Genomic DNA, 15,787 nt, shown 5'->3' on the forward strand with positions numbered 1-15,787 from the left:
CTGAGAAGCAGGAGAGGTGGATAGGGGGCAGGGGCCCAGCCACTCCTGGCTGTTTGGGGAGGCACAGCCTCCCCTGACTAGCCCTCCATACAATTTTCCAAACCCGATGCAACCCTTAGGCCAAAAAGTTTGCCCGCCCCTACCCTAAAGTATGACAACAATGGAAGTCTATCTCTTGGCAGGGAACCTAATGGGGGAAACCCTGTAGATACAAGATCCGAGGTACGAGACCTTGACCCAAGGGGGAAACCCAAATTCTGTGTTGAATTCTGAAGACTTCCCCATTATTGGCCTTTATACATACCCTGAAAGGGGTAAACTTGACCTTTCTGTAGGGCGAAGTCACTGAAAGGACAGATGATTGCAGGGTGGAGCTGTATTTAAAAATGCAGGAGGAAGAAAACCTGTCACACTCTTGTCTGACCACTAGGTACTCTCATCACACTTTGGATTTCTTTGCATCAATTTCCCCATCTGTAAAATGGGGACAATGATCCTTACCTCTTATTTTAAAGATGCTTTGAGATCTAAAGCCCTATATAACAGTTACATATTATTATTTTAATAAAAATCCAAGGTGATGGTAAAAATCTTCTCATTTGATTAAGACTAGCTTTAAGTAGTGCAGGGCCGGACCAGTTTTTTTACCTGCCGTGTTGGCAGGTTTGGCTGATCGCGGCTCCCACTGGCCGCGGTTCACCATCCCAGGCCAATGGAGGTGGCGGGAAGCTGCGGCCAGCACATCCCTCACCTGCGTCACTTCCTGCCGCTCCCATTGGCCTGGGACGGTGAACCCCGGCCAGTTGAGCCATGGTTGGCCGAACCTGCCGACGCGGCAGGTAAACAGACTGGCCCAGCCCGCCAGGGTACTTACCCTGGCAAACTGCTTGCTAGAGGTTGCCAACCCCTGAAGTAGTGACTGCCTGATTTAATATTTAATAACATTATTTGTCTGGCTGACAGGGGTAGGTACATAAGTAGGCTGGGGTGCTGTTTATCTGTTCCCAACATATGCCTCCCTATGATCTACTCAGCTTGACACTCTACGTATGCTTTTGTTTATTAAGCAACCTGAATGATAATTTCATCCTTCCTGCTGTATTTCTACTTTCACCAGGAAGCACCACTCTTCAAAAACTCCGTATCTGCAGTGTATGAAGGCTCCTTTCACACCATATCAAAACATTTGGTGACCCTCCAGAGGGAAATTATTTTCTTCTGGGGGGGAATCTTACATAGATTCAAAATTCCTCAGGGGGATGGAAAGGACAAGTTCTTAAGAAGACCCAATGATAAGTGAATTTGGCAGAGAGGCTTGTATAAAATATCAGAAGATCTTCAAGCAAATCTCCACTGATAGAAGGGAAAGAACATCTCAGGAGGAAGGAAAGAAGAAATGGAAAGATGTTTGGCAGGAACTCTCATAATATTTACATCTCATGGGAATAAAAGATCCATCATGGGGCAAATACTGTATTCCTTACTCAGGCAAAACTCTTACCTAATATGATGGAACTTTTGCCTGAAACTTTTCCTTGTGTTATGAGTGAAGGTTCAAATCCTGAACTGGTACTCAATTTTCATTAATGCCTTTCTTTCTTTACTATGCATAGTGCATGGACTACAGCAAAGACTATTTTTCCTTCTCTTTTAGAAACAGCATGTAGCACACTTGTTTAGATTGACACTCAAGGACAGTATTAAGAAATGCTTAACACTAAATAAGGAGTGTGCTAGTGTTAGTTCTACCAGTCTCAGAATCCCAACATGACTTGAAAGTATTATGTCAATATGCAAAACTTCTCAAAAAGAAGTAAATCTTATTCTGGAAGTTGCTGATGGTATTTAGCATACAATTGCTATAAATATGTGTGTGAACGTCATAGACATAGGTAGTGGGTCTCGGAAAAGCTACAAATATAGCTGCAATAGTAAAATCTTGGCATTTGCAGAGCCCTAAACAGTATTTCAGCAAAGCCATAATTACTACATTCATGACTTTTAATTACAATAGAGTGTGGTTTTGTTCTGAGTCATGCAGTTATTTCCAGCACTGCACTGGTCCATCTGGCACTGTTTTCCTTCTGATAATGCCCCTAATGTTGTTTACATAAACACAGTTCCAAAAAACTAGCTGGGTTAACACAATTAATACCACTTCGGGGGAGGGGCGGGTGTCATTTGAAGGGGCCCAAACTTTACTTTTGTGAAGTAAGCAGGATTTGGGGTCTTAACCTGTACCCACTAAGCCAAAGGAATTTGTGTCATTGACTTGTTGCCCTGTAGGTGTAGGCGATGGTGATCAACTGGTCAGTCATAAAGGATCTCCTAGTCGATCGCGTTCTCTGGCGGTGCAGTGGGGCTGCTGCTAAGACAGGCTCCCTGCCTGCCCCGGCACCACACTGCTCCCGGAAGCGGCCAGTGTGCTCTGCAGTCCCGGTGGCAGGGGGGCAGGTGTCTCCCTCTGTACGCTGCTCCTATCTGCAAGCAGAAAGGGGCAGCAAGCAGAGCCATGTGCCACCCGCCCCTGCCCTCGCGGGGCTGCAGAGGTGCACTGGCCCCCTCCTGGAGCATCCTGGGGCAGGGATAGGCAGGGAGCCTTAGTTAGCGGCAGCCATGCTGGATTGCCGACTGGGAGCCGCTGGCGGAAGGCCACACCCCAGCCCCCAGCCCTGAGCCCCTTCCCGAAGCCAGCACCCCAACCCCTACCCCAAGATCCTCCTGCACCCCAAGCCCCAGAATTTAGGCACTTTACTACTTAGGCATCTAATCCCAGAATGGGTCCCACTGCGATTCTCAAAACCACTGCTCAGCTGCCGCTGGACTCTGTAGGCACCTAATCTCTCCCAACACCTGTTTTTTTGTTTTTGTTTCTGTTTTTGTTTTGTTTTTTCCAGTAAAAGTTCCCTATGTGTCCAAGGTTTCAGCCTCTGAGCATGCACACCATAACCCCACTGCTCTGTGGACTATTTAATAATGTATTAATATCACACTTGGGTTATTTCACTTTTGTTGTAAGAATTATTACTAGTATGAATTTTTTAACTGTTTTAATATTATAAAAAGACAGTTCTCCCTTTTTTGACAAAGGGTATCTCCTTTAGTGATTATTTTGGCTAGTCTGTTTTTGTACCAAAAAAAACAACTTTGAGGACACTCAAACATGAGCATAAATTATGGTTTTTTTCCTATTGACTTAATGAATATGTGAATCAGACCTATTTAGTAGAAATAGTCACTCCATGAAGTCGCTAAAGCAAACTTTTTAAAATTACATACAAAAGTGTGCACATCAGCATTTATGCCCACTGGAATGTGTGTGTGCAAACTTTGATTTGTGCATACCTGTTGTTATAGGCATTTATAAATCAGGTTTTGCCCACATGCACTGGATTTTTTTGTGTGTACACAATTTAGCACATAAACTTCTAAAAATGTGGTCCTATCTGAGTAGTATTGACATGAATGTGTTACCATTTTTTTCCCTGAGGTTTTTTCTTCCTATTGGCCTGTGAAATCTCAAGAAACTTTGGACAATTCAGTGATTGTATAAATGGTCATGTAAATTACTCTTGCTAAATGGGTGTATAGGGCTTGTCTGTACTTCTAGCTAAATCAGCACTGCTGAGATCAATGGATCTGGTGAAGACAAACTAAGTCAATGGCAGAGTGCTCTCCCCTTGACATCTGTACTCCACTTCCCCAAGAGGCAGGTTGGCAGGAGGGTGTCTCCTGTTGACACAGCACAGTGTTAGACACCGCTGGAAGTTGACCTAAGTTACATCAACTTCAGTTATATAACTTATGTAACTGAAGTAGCATCACTTAGGTCGAATTACAGCATTAGTGTAGACCAGCCGTTAGTAAGTGTTCAGTGTGTGTCTGTGTACCTTACCGGAAGAGCTGCAGGCAGAGTGTAAGTTTTCTGAAGCTTCTCCTCCCAGCTACTAGAGAATACCCTCAGGGCTTCTGAGCAGGCAGTCAAAGCTTCCTCTCGATGCCCTCCGCTGGATTGCTCATCTCTACAGTGCCTTTCAATACAGGAAGTGGGGAGTAATAGGTGGTCAACACTGTGTTTCCCTGCCCTTAGAAGCAGCAAATTCCACTCCCAGCTGGCACCAAGGGCATGAGGGAAACAAGACCAGGGAAGTTACAAAGAAATTCAAGGAAAGAAAGAACACAGAGGGAGCAGGAGGAGAGGGGGACTGGCACATGTTGGCAAGACAGCACTGTGTTTGGAGGAACAAGGACAGAGTATTAAATAAGAGGGAAAAAAGTGAAGAAAATAAAATAGAGAGTAAATGGGGTGATATGAAACAGTATAGCTACAAATAGAGAAAGCATGGCTTTTGTGAATGCTGCACAGGCCTGGGAGTCTAAACTCCTTAGTTCCATTCCTAGCACTGCCATTGATTCCTTATATGACCTTGGAGTCCATCGCTATTTTATATCACCCATGGAGCTAATGATACTAACCTACCTCTCAAGGTGCTTTCACCCATATGAGATCTGAGAATGGAAATATTGTCAATAATTTATTGTTATTAGATAACAGAGCTGCAAAGATGTCACTTGAAGATCCATGCAGAGCTTGGCAGCTATGCTTCCCAAGGAGAACAAACTGTTGGAATACAGCCTCTTACTGAAGGCAGTCATTACACTGACTGAGAGGGAAAGTGAAAATGAAGCATCACTCCCATGATTCTCACTGCATAAAAACTACAGCTCCCAGCATGCTATAGTCACAAATGGTCATCTAGATTTTAAAAGACATATCTGCAGAGGAAAAAACACACAACATACATAACTTACAATATTATTTGAAATCTCAAATTAAAAAAAACCCTATCAATTTTATTTTACCATGTTTTGTGTAGTTCAATTATACCTCACTTTACTGTCAGGATGTTGACTGAAGAATCAGCTGTATTCTCTAACTGCATGATAACACAAAGGCATTAATCAAAAAGATCCTGGAAGTCCACTGTCAAATCAGTACAGCAATAATGTAACAGGGTGGCTTGTCCTGAAGAGCTGGAGGACCTAGGTCTAGCCACCCTGATTCTGAAGGAACCACACCTAGGTTGGATCAGATGTTTCTACTAAAAGATGCAGCAGGAAGCTGCAGTGCAAGTGGGGTTTTGTGAGGGTTGCTGAGATTGCCAGAAAGAGGAGGCCTGGCAGTAAGCTGTGCAAGAGATATCCCTGAGGCCAGAACTCAAGACCAGCAGGGTAATTGTTATGATGTTTTCAATTTTGTTTTCCTGTACTGGAAAATGAAAAAGGAATAAACTTGACTAGAAGGGCCTGTGAGACTGTTTGTTTGGTGAGAGTGGAAAAAGAAAAGGAACTGTTAGAGCACCACAGAGGCACATCTGGCCATGAGGGAGTGCAAGGGAGGTGGTCAATCCTACTACAAATAGGCTGAAAAAATACAGAGTATACGCTCCATCAAATCTAAGGGATTCCACATGAATGCAGGTGGTCACCCACAGGCAGCAAATTGTTGGATCAGGGCCACAGTTTATTTTCTTTAAAAAAGGTGGCATTTTCTTCTGGTACTGAAATGCAATTATAACTTCCATTTCTACAGTCAAGGAAAACTGATGTGACTAAATGCAAATCAAATGGGCAGTTATCACTGTTTTCAACATTCAACTCTCTTTTTCTAAAAATTAATATGCATCTTTTCTGGTTCATGAACAGTTCTGTAATTTATACTTCCCAATTCTTTCAGCAGAATAGCCAAAAAGATAATTGGTAATCAACTGTATCATTCTTCTATCAAATGAGCTATTCAAACTCACCATCTGTATGGGATTCATTCAACTTAATTGACATTTTAAATACTTATGGATGCCGATAGTGGTGGGATTTGTATTAAAGAAAGTGCATAAACAGGTGTCTTTAGTTCATATTTAGTACCAAGTAGAATATCCAGCCACAGTCACAACTAGATAATTGTTTTCTAGTTTTAAAAATGTAAGAACAAATCCTGTGCTCATCCTCACTAACAAAGCTGAGAATTAGGGAGTGCATAAAGAGAAAGAAAGTTTCCTTCTCAAACTGTGAAGTAGCATTGGGACTGACTGAATTATAGCAGCTGCTTTGCTCCCTCTCTGTGAATATAGGAAAGAAAACCCAGTGGACCTTTATAGTTGATTTCCTGAAATCTGGTACCTGGCATCACAATGTTCTGTAAACTCATTAGTTACTAAGCTAAACTTAAGTACCTTGTGATCTCAAAAATACATCAGAACCACTTAGATCCTCTGTATCAATACCTCATGGAACCAAGATGACTTTTTTTTCTAATTGGATCATATTTCTGTATCTTAACATTCTTTTTTATGTAGCTTAGGCCTAGCCTGCACTACAAAGTTAAGTCAACACAAGTCACCTTGGGCTAACCTATTTGTGCATATGTCTCTGCTCAAATGTATCACCTGCTGCTGTAAGAAGCCCACTACAGTCATGTAGGAAAAGCACCTTCCCGAATGGCATGGAGTCATGGTTCACCTACTGAGGTCAACTTAGTGCAAATGTAGACACTGCATAACTGTGTTGACCTTAACAGCCTCATAATGTCCCACAATGCTCCATTTCTTGTGGCAATGACCGCTCTGGTCACAATTGTAAACTTCACGTCCCTGGGAGCACAGAGATCAGAAGCCATTATCATGCTTTAAACATCCTGAATATTTTTGAAATGTCTTTTCCTAATTGCCCACCTTGGCAAGCATACCTAGCACTTCACCCTTGTTTTGTACAACTGCCCAGCTGACCATGCCAGCTCCATGCTCTAGATACACTCCTGCCTGGAGAAGACAGGCAGTGGTGAATCTCATTGGACTCTTCAGAGAAGAGGCTGTTCAAGCACAGTTATAGACCAGTCATGAAATGTGGACATCTATAAAAATATTGCACACAGTTCCAGGCAAAACGCTATGACAGGGATCAGCAGCAATGCCATGTAAAAGAGAAAGAACTTCATCAGGCATATCATAAGGCCAAGGAGGACAACAATCAATCTGGTGCTGAGCCACAGACCACCTAAGTTTACAACAAGCTCCATGCCATACCTAGTGGAGGCCCCACCAGCACCCCCTAGACCACCTTGATACCACAGAAGCCCAAGCCCAAGCCTATTATTAACAGGGAGGAGGAGGAGAAGGGATGGAGAGTTCCAGCAATGCCAGACACCAGGACCTATTTGTTACTCCATCATAGTCTAGACAGTCCTGCCAGTCAAGCCTGAAGGAGTCCAATTAAGGGGAAAGAACTCTGGTAAGTGTGTGAATATATTTTTCCTTATAATGTTTAAATTTAAAGATGATACCCAGCACATCTGCAAGTTAACAAGACACGGGTATTGACTTTTCATTGTTCATCTCATATAAAAAGAGGAAGAGATACAACAAACAGAGGTAGATAGCATCTGCTCTTCAGTTTCCTATTAGGTTAGATGGGGTGAGGGTGGGCATATGGAGCAGTTTGTTTGTGTACATAGGGATGTCCCTTGTATCCTCCTGAGTATATCCAGGAGACTTTCACTGAGATCTGTCTGCAATCTTTTGCCAAAGGTTTCTAGGGATGGCTGCTAATCCCTTCCTTGATGGTAGGACACTTTCCCATGCCACTCTGCGATGAGTTCAGCTGGCAACAGTGCAGTAAATAGGCTAATGTCATGTGGGCCCAGGTGGCTTCAGGATGCCAGTAGCAGCTCTGCTCTCTGTGCCTTTATTACCTTCAAGACTGAGATAGCCACTAAAATCACCACTGCCTATGGAAAATCATGCCAATACTCAGAGCCATTGCCCGGTATTCGTATCCATGAAATGGGGACCAAATTTTTATTGTTTTATATAACTAAAATTCCTTCAAACCCCTTCCCTCCCCCCCCACCCCACCTCCCCTTGCTCTGGTGGGCCATATTCACTGGGCTGGGTCTAGAGAGCAGTGCTGTGCAGAAACACTCCAAAGCTGAAGTGTCAATAAGCATGTCTTACTAAAAAAAATATGGGAAGAAGAGAAGGGAGTTGTGAAACATATATCTTTGCCTTTCTGTTATGACTGTAAATACAATGATACATCTGTCTGTTTTTTATCAGAACCTTCTAATGTTGCAGCCTTGAGGGCTACTTCCTCAACACATGCAAAATTCCTGATCCTGATGAGGAGGAGAAAGAACCAGACTAGGGAGGGGACATTCAGCAAGATCCTGGAAGCCAGCGCTGCATCAGACTGTGAAGAAAGTGGTGGTGGGCGAAAATGGCAGATGGCATGCAGAAGAAAGAGTGGACAGGAGATGGGCACAGAAGGAGATTCACCAGGACATAGTCTTCTTAGGCAAGAATCCCATATGCTGCAGAACCTGATGGACCTACAGGTCCAAATATCCAGCACTCCCCACCCTTTGCGGTCCTTGGAGAACTCCCTCGTAGCAGCTCCCTACAGCCCTCAACATACCATGCTGAATCATGGGCTGCATCCTCACCACTACCACTCTATTTCAGGGAAAGGCAAGGAAAAACACAGTTTCCCATATTTACCTGTGAGAACCATGGTTGGTGTATGCACAGTGGACTACATTTACACACTGAAATGGACAGAAGTGTTTGCTGCCTTTCCAGTTTTAAAGTCCCATGCCACATTAAGTTATAGTTAAATTTTATATTGCATTGCTGGTTGGTTGGTGTGTTTTGCACATTGCTTTGGTAGTAAAATGTCTATTTTTGGAGAATGCAACTATCTTTAGAGAATACAACTACCTGAAGCAACACTTATTATAGAATGCATAGTGGCATTCAAAGCACACAGTATTTGTACATGCCCAGCAAGCACTCCATAATTCACAGCTTCATGAAAACACACACATTTATAAGTGTACAGTAAGCACTACACAATTCTTAGCAGCCTCCAAGGCAGATCCAGGTTCTAGTCCCTGCATTCTTACACTGTCCTGTGTGGCAGAAAATAATTAATGGTCCTACACACTTGCATGGCAATGTGCTCCACTATGGATTTTTAAAATCCTAAATGATTTCCCACTCACTGGTATAAACCCGGTGTTGTAAACTTCAGGAGTGCAATCACCTCTCTCTTCTCCACTGTCAATTCAGTTCTTATTCTGGTGTCCCTGGCTGGAAGGATGGGGTGAGCTTGGCACATAGATCCAGGAATGTGGCCTTTCACATCTGAAAGTTCCACAGTTACTGCTTGTCATCACAAACTCACATTATAATGTGATCCCACCAGTTAGTACTAGTTTCTTGGTCCCAAAAGCAGCACTTCACCATCTGCACCTACTCTGTGAATGGCACCAACAACATGGTTTCGCTCTTGCTCAGCAAACTGTCCTCTAAGAAATCATGTTCCTCATTGTTGTGGTACTTCCTGTGGGCCTGCTAATACAGAAGAATCATGCACCCTGCATTTGCAACACTCATGAGAATAGTACAGCACTCTGTAGGCTCCATGCTTCTGTCAGATATGATAGATGCTGAAAAGTGCCACACAGATTTGTGGGAATTTTATTAAAGGTGCAAAAATTATAGTATATGACATTATGGAATGGAGAAAGGTGCATGCTGGAAACTTGATCCTAGCTCCCAGAGATTCCTGAGTGACACATTTATACCCCACAGCACATTGCAAAAAGTTCCCAAAAGGCATTGTACCTGATGATGAAGGGTTACCTACCTGTGGTGTGCCATACTTTGCATCAACAAAAACACTCCTGATGAATATATGCAGTGCTGACACAAGCAGCTAAGTATGCTTATGCACAGGTGATGTACAAACTTCAGCAGCTGCATGCTGTGTTGATATGTAGTGTAGACAGGTCCTTTAGAACCTTTTTGTTGCAATTCACATAAACACCAACCTATACCGGAAACCTACTGACCACTATGCTTACCTACATGCCTCCAGCTTTCATCCAGACATCTCATGATCCATTGTCTAAAGCCAAGCCCTAATATACAACCACATTTGCTCCAATCCCTCAGATAGACACAAACACCTACAAGATCTCTATCAAGCATTTTTGAAACTACAATACCCATGTGGGGAAGTGAAGAAATACATTGACAGAGCCAGAAGGGTACCCGGAAGTCACCTACTACAGGACAGGCTCAAGAAAGAAAGAACAAATGTCACTAGCCATCACCTACAGCCCCCAACTAAAACCTCACCAGCGCATCATCAAGGATCTACAACCTATCCTGGAGGACGATGCCTCACTCTCACAGACCTTGGGAGACATGCCAATCCTTGCTTACAGACAACCCCCCAACCTGAAACAAATACTCACCAGCAACTACACACTACACAAAAGAAACACTAACCCAGGAACCAATCCCTGCAACATACCCCGTTGCCAACTCTGCCTGCATATCTATTCAAAGGGCACAACCATAGGACCTAACCACATCAGCCACACCATCAGGCTCATTCATCTGCACATCTACCAATGTGATATATGCCATTATGTGCCAGCAATGCCCTTCTGCCATGTACATTGGCCAAACTGGACAGTGTCTATGCAAAAGAATAAATGGACACAAATCAGTCATCAAGAATTGTAACATTCAAAAAACAGTAGGAGAGCACTTCAGTCTCCCTGGACACTCAATAACAGACTTAAAAGTGGCTATTTTCAACAAAAAAACCTAAAAAACAGACTTCAATGAGAAACTGCAAGGAATGTGCTGGCTGCCGCTTCCAGCAGACCCCATTGCCCTGGAATGGCGAACCACGGCCAGTGGAAGCTGCGATCGGCCGAACTTGCGGACGCTGCAGGTAAACATACCGTCCCAGCCCACCAGCTGATTTCCCTGATGGGCTGCATGCCAAAGATTGCCGATCCCTGGTGTAGACCCTGCTGCTTAAATAGCAGTAGGTAAGAGCACAGCATCAGGGTCCACACGGACATTAGTGCATGCCATACTGGAGCATTATAGTTTTATACCCCAGCTTGCTGCTCACTAACTCACCATATAGCCATGTCCTGTAAACACCTTCTTTCACCTAAAGATCACTAGAAAACTTCCTTCCTGGCCACTGTGATCATGCATTTGCCATTTCTAGGCTAGATTACTGTAATTCACTGTATCTGAAGCTGAGTATGAGGACAAAGAGCAGGCACCACTGATGTAGACTGTGGATCCCCACCTTTTCCATGGCTTCGACTACTATGAGCATATCAGGCCCATAATTAAATCCCTCCACTTGCTCCAAATCAGCTTCCTGTGCCAATTTAAGGCTTTGGTCCTAATCTTTAAAACAGTTAATGGATCATGCCTCAGGTGTGTTAAAGACTGAATTTCCAACCTATGAATTGCTGAGATAGTTGCCTTCCAGAACAATGCAGATCAAAAGCCCATAACAAATCATGTGAAAGTTGTGGACAGAGCATTTTCTATTGATGCTATTTAGCTTGTCCCCTCAGGCTACTGAAGTGCTTTTTCATTGTACAAACATTTCCTTCAGTGTTGTTGTTTGTTTCCACATGGACTATAATAAGTAGGAATTCCCCAGAATACAGTTGGATAGATAACACCTTTAGTGTGATATCATTTGCCTTGACACTTGGAGGGCAACATACACTGTACTGTACTAGTCTGTTGTCTTCTTTTAATGGGTTTCAGATGTTTCTGGCCCAGATTCCTAACTCTGGAGTCACCAATCAGTATTTCATGTCTCTTTTTTTTTCTTTGTGATGACTCTCTTTCAAAGCCTACCTCTTGATCTTGTGTTTTTGAGCTCCGTTCAGTTTGTCTCAATTTTAGAGGATCACTTTTTGTAGTTATCTAGATTAAATGGTTCTCTACATATTTCTGCCTTTCTTTTCTTCCCAGAGCCTTTTTGCCTATCACTATTCATCAGTCAGCTATTGACTTTAATTTTCCATCTTTCTTTCATTTGATGTTTATTGGAGGTATTTCAATGGTCATTTAGCCCCTCTACCTTTCCTTATAGAACAGAAACAGCTTGTAGTTAATATGCATGTCACCTTGTGATTGTTACGTATTAAACTCCCTTATATATTTCAATAGCCATTTTTTGTAGCAGATGTTACTCCTTGCTTCAGGATATCTTTTCAATCACTGAAAATGTCAAAGTTGTCTTTCAATTACTAGTTAACTTTTTAAAATATTCTATATTTACTAGCTCCATTTCTCCTAATCACTGTCATACTTTTCCTACTCAGCTATTAACTCCTGCATAGCTACAACTCCCTTTGTATTTTGAGTCATTCTGTTGCTGTTCTATTTAATTATTGTTTGGCTCCTCTTCAGCTAGCCTCTCAGATGATTAGTGGGGTATTAATGTAACAACTGTTTTACCTGATTACAAAAAAATATAAATTATATATATAAACATGATTATGTCTTTCATTAGTTGAACTCTGTCTATGAGTTATTTCACACACGTACGTAACTCAATTTAAAATTGTAAAGCTTAATTTAAAATTTTAATGAAAAAAATTAAAGTTTTAAATTAAACTTTAACATTCCCTTTTATTTCAACAATGAAACTACTTAAGAGAGTGTTAAGAAACTACCTAGAGATGTATAATTTATAAACACTTAGGACCAGATCAATCCATGTGGGGTAAATATTAGAATTATTCTATTTTTTGGTTTTGCTGAAGTATTTTCTTGTATTACAGACTCAGGAACATTCCATAAATTCCACACAAAAAGCACACTAATGACTTCACGGAGGGTATGGTCTGCCTATTTGCTTAAATTACTTGTATTGTAATGTCCTGGCCATGCTGCACAGCAACCAGTAACCCCCAGATAATGGATATCATCTCACCCACCATCTCACTAAAATTGGCTTCCAGTTATGAAACATATAACTCAGCAGGTTAACTCTGTTTTCCTTCCTGAACTTTAATAGAGGATGTGCAGTGAAATCAGTAGATTAATGGGGGAGACCTATCATGACAGCTGGGGAATGCTCTGGATAATAGCAACTGTAGAAACAGCCTCTGCAAGGTGCTATTGACATCACTTAACCACTCTAGCCGTGAGGCCAATACAGCCTAAAGGTGCAGTACATTGTCAGGATTTATAACTCTATAAATTACTCTGGATTTGGATGACATGATATGGTATTTCTTGGGAGCCTTTGTCACAGCCCTTCATTTACATACACCAACCAACTTTCCAGTGTGCCCTGCAGCTAATTCTTCATGCAAGAAAACAGGAAGAAAGGGAAACCAGCAGGGACAATGCTGAGTAAGCCAGTCTGAGGGCCTTACCTCTAACTTTCACAGACATTTTAGAAGTTAATTTATTATGTCCATAATGCACAGTTTAGGCCATTGGATGCTCTGGCCCTTATATTTAACACTCAGGTTTAAACTGACAAGTTTAGTCCTCAAGTCAAGTCAAGTAGAATTATGTTCACAATCCATCCATCTCTATGTCCCCTAGGAAGTATTTTGTATTTAAACATTAAGTTTAGATTTAGAAACAAATTATTGTACCTCTTCAGGCTGACATTTCACCATTAACTCAAGTCATCCAGGAAAAAGAAAAGAAATAACAGAGAGTGAGAGATAATAGCACAGTGTTTTGATTTAAAGAGAGAGAACCCGGTTCTCCTCTCATACTGGAATCTCTAATAACTGCAGTGACATTTCTCCTCATTTACAGTAGTGTAAGGAAGATCAGCATCAGGGCTCAATGTCAATCTTAACTTTGAATTTCCCATCATTTGCGAGTTTGATACTATTATGGTTGCACAAAACAAACTAGAGATTTTGGCTCTTTCTGTCCCCGTTGTGCCCCAAAATCCAATACGGATCTTGAAATACATGTCCTATATCTCCAACCTCAATTTCTCAACTGCATTCATTTCTATTTATACAACATCAATTCTGCTGACATATAAAATGTACATAGGCTTCAGGTGTATTTTGACATTCCAAAAATCCCAAAAAGGTTAATTAGATTTATATATTGCACATTTTTTGAAATTGCACTTTCAGAGGGTGTATTAAATAAATATACTTGATTGTCAAAGAGGTGCTGCTGCTGCTGCATAAATGAGTAGATAACGAACCATTCAGAACTAGTTAACTCTAAAGTGTGCAACTGTAGAAACTTTTGCAAGCTCTTGACTAGCTCCTGCAAAAAAATCTCTCTTATAGCAATGGCAGTGTGTATTTGTAACAAATAACTTAACTTTCAAACAATTGAACAAATGCTTCCCTCAGATATGTACATGTAACTCCAATCAAATGGGACTTTCATGAAGGAAACTGAAGGTAGAATTCAATGTACTGTAAGTGATTTGGTCAATCTATCAATTCTTGGCTAATTCACACACGTTTTCATCACAAATGTGGCTATGAGAAGGACCTGCAGAATTGCACCTTTTATTCTATATCAGAATGTCATTATTCTGTGAGATCCTGAATTATATAAGAAGAGTACTCTTTAGCCTTCAGTTACTTAACCCAAGAGACCAGTGATTTTCAACCAGGGGTACGCGGTCTTTCAGAGGATATATCAAGAGATCTAGATATTTGCCTAGTTTTACAACAGGTGCAGGGGTGGCTCCAGGCACCAGCGCGCCACGTGCGTGCCTGGGGTGGCAAGCCGCTGGGGGGGGGCAGCCTGACAGTCGCCGTGAGGGCAGCAGTCAGGCGGCCTTCGGCGGCATGCCTGCGGGAGGTCTGCCGGTCCCATGGCTTCGGCAGTAATTCAGCGGTGGGGACGCCGAAGGCGCGGGACCAGCGGACCTCCTGCAGGCACGTCGCCGAAAGCCACCTGCCTGCTGTGCTTGGGGCGGCAAAATACATAGAGTCTCCCCTGAACAGGTGACATAAAAAGCACTAGTAAAATTTGTACAAACTAAAATTTCATACAGACAATGACTTGTTTATGATGCTCTACATACACTATACACTGAAATGTAAGTACAATATTTATATTCCAATCCACTTATTTTATAATGATATGGTAAAAATAGGAAAGTAAGCAATTTTTCAGTAATAGTGTGCTGTGACTCATTTGTGTTTTTGTCTGATTTTGTAAACAAATAGTTTTTCAGTGAGGTGAAACTTGGGATACGCAAGACAAATGAGACTTCTGAAAGGGGTACAGTAGTCTGGAGAGGTTGAGAACCACTATAATAGACAATTTGAAGTTATGCTGCTTTCTTCCCAAGGGCACAATTTGGTTATAAATTCCCATTCTAAAAATCCTTTCAGACTTTTCACTGAAAATTCACTACATATGTTGACTGGCTCAGTTTACAAATTAAATTAGTAGGAGGTTATTGGTTTTGTTTCAGAATTGTAACTGGAACAAACTATACCCTTGGGATTGTGACTCCTTTCAAAGTTAATAATCCACACATCCAACATCAAAATTGGTCCAATATTGTTAATTTGGTTGAGTTTCTGATACTGATGTACAGAAGTGTTTGAATAACATCCTCTTTGGAATAATCAGATCCATACCTGTTTAAAGACCTGATCCAAATCACTTTAAAGTCAACAGAAAGATTCTCATTGACTTTAACAGGCTTTGGACGAGGACCAATATGAATACAAATTGGGGATTACTTCAGAGTATATAGTTACTACAGTCCCCATTTATGTGAATGGAAAAAAAATCACATTTTTTTTCTTTAACATAATATGGTCAGGGAGTACAACATTGATTACTCTTCCACTGCAGAAGATTCACAGTGAGACAAACTATTTTTAAAATGGTTTCAAAAGTGCTTTTAAAATCCTTAGTCTGTTCATATTTCTAAA

The sequence above is a fragment of the Mauremys mutica genome, chromosome 1, assembly GCF_020497125.1.
Source record: "Mauremys mutica isolate MM-2020 ecotype Southern chromosome 1, ASM2049712v1, whole genome shotgun sequence".
NCBI classification, from domain to species: Eukaryota; Metazoa; Chordata; order Testudines; family Geoemydidae; genus Mauremys; species Mauremys mutica.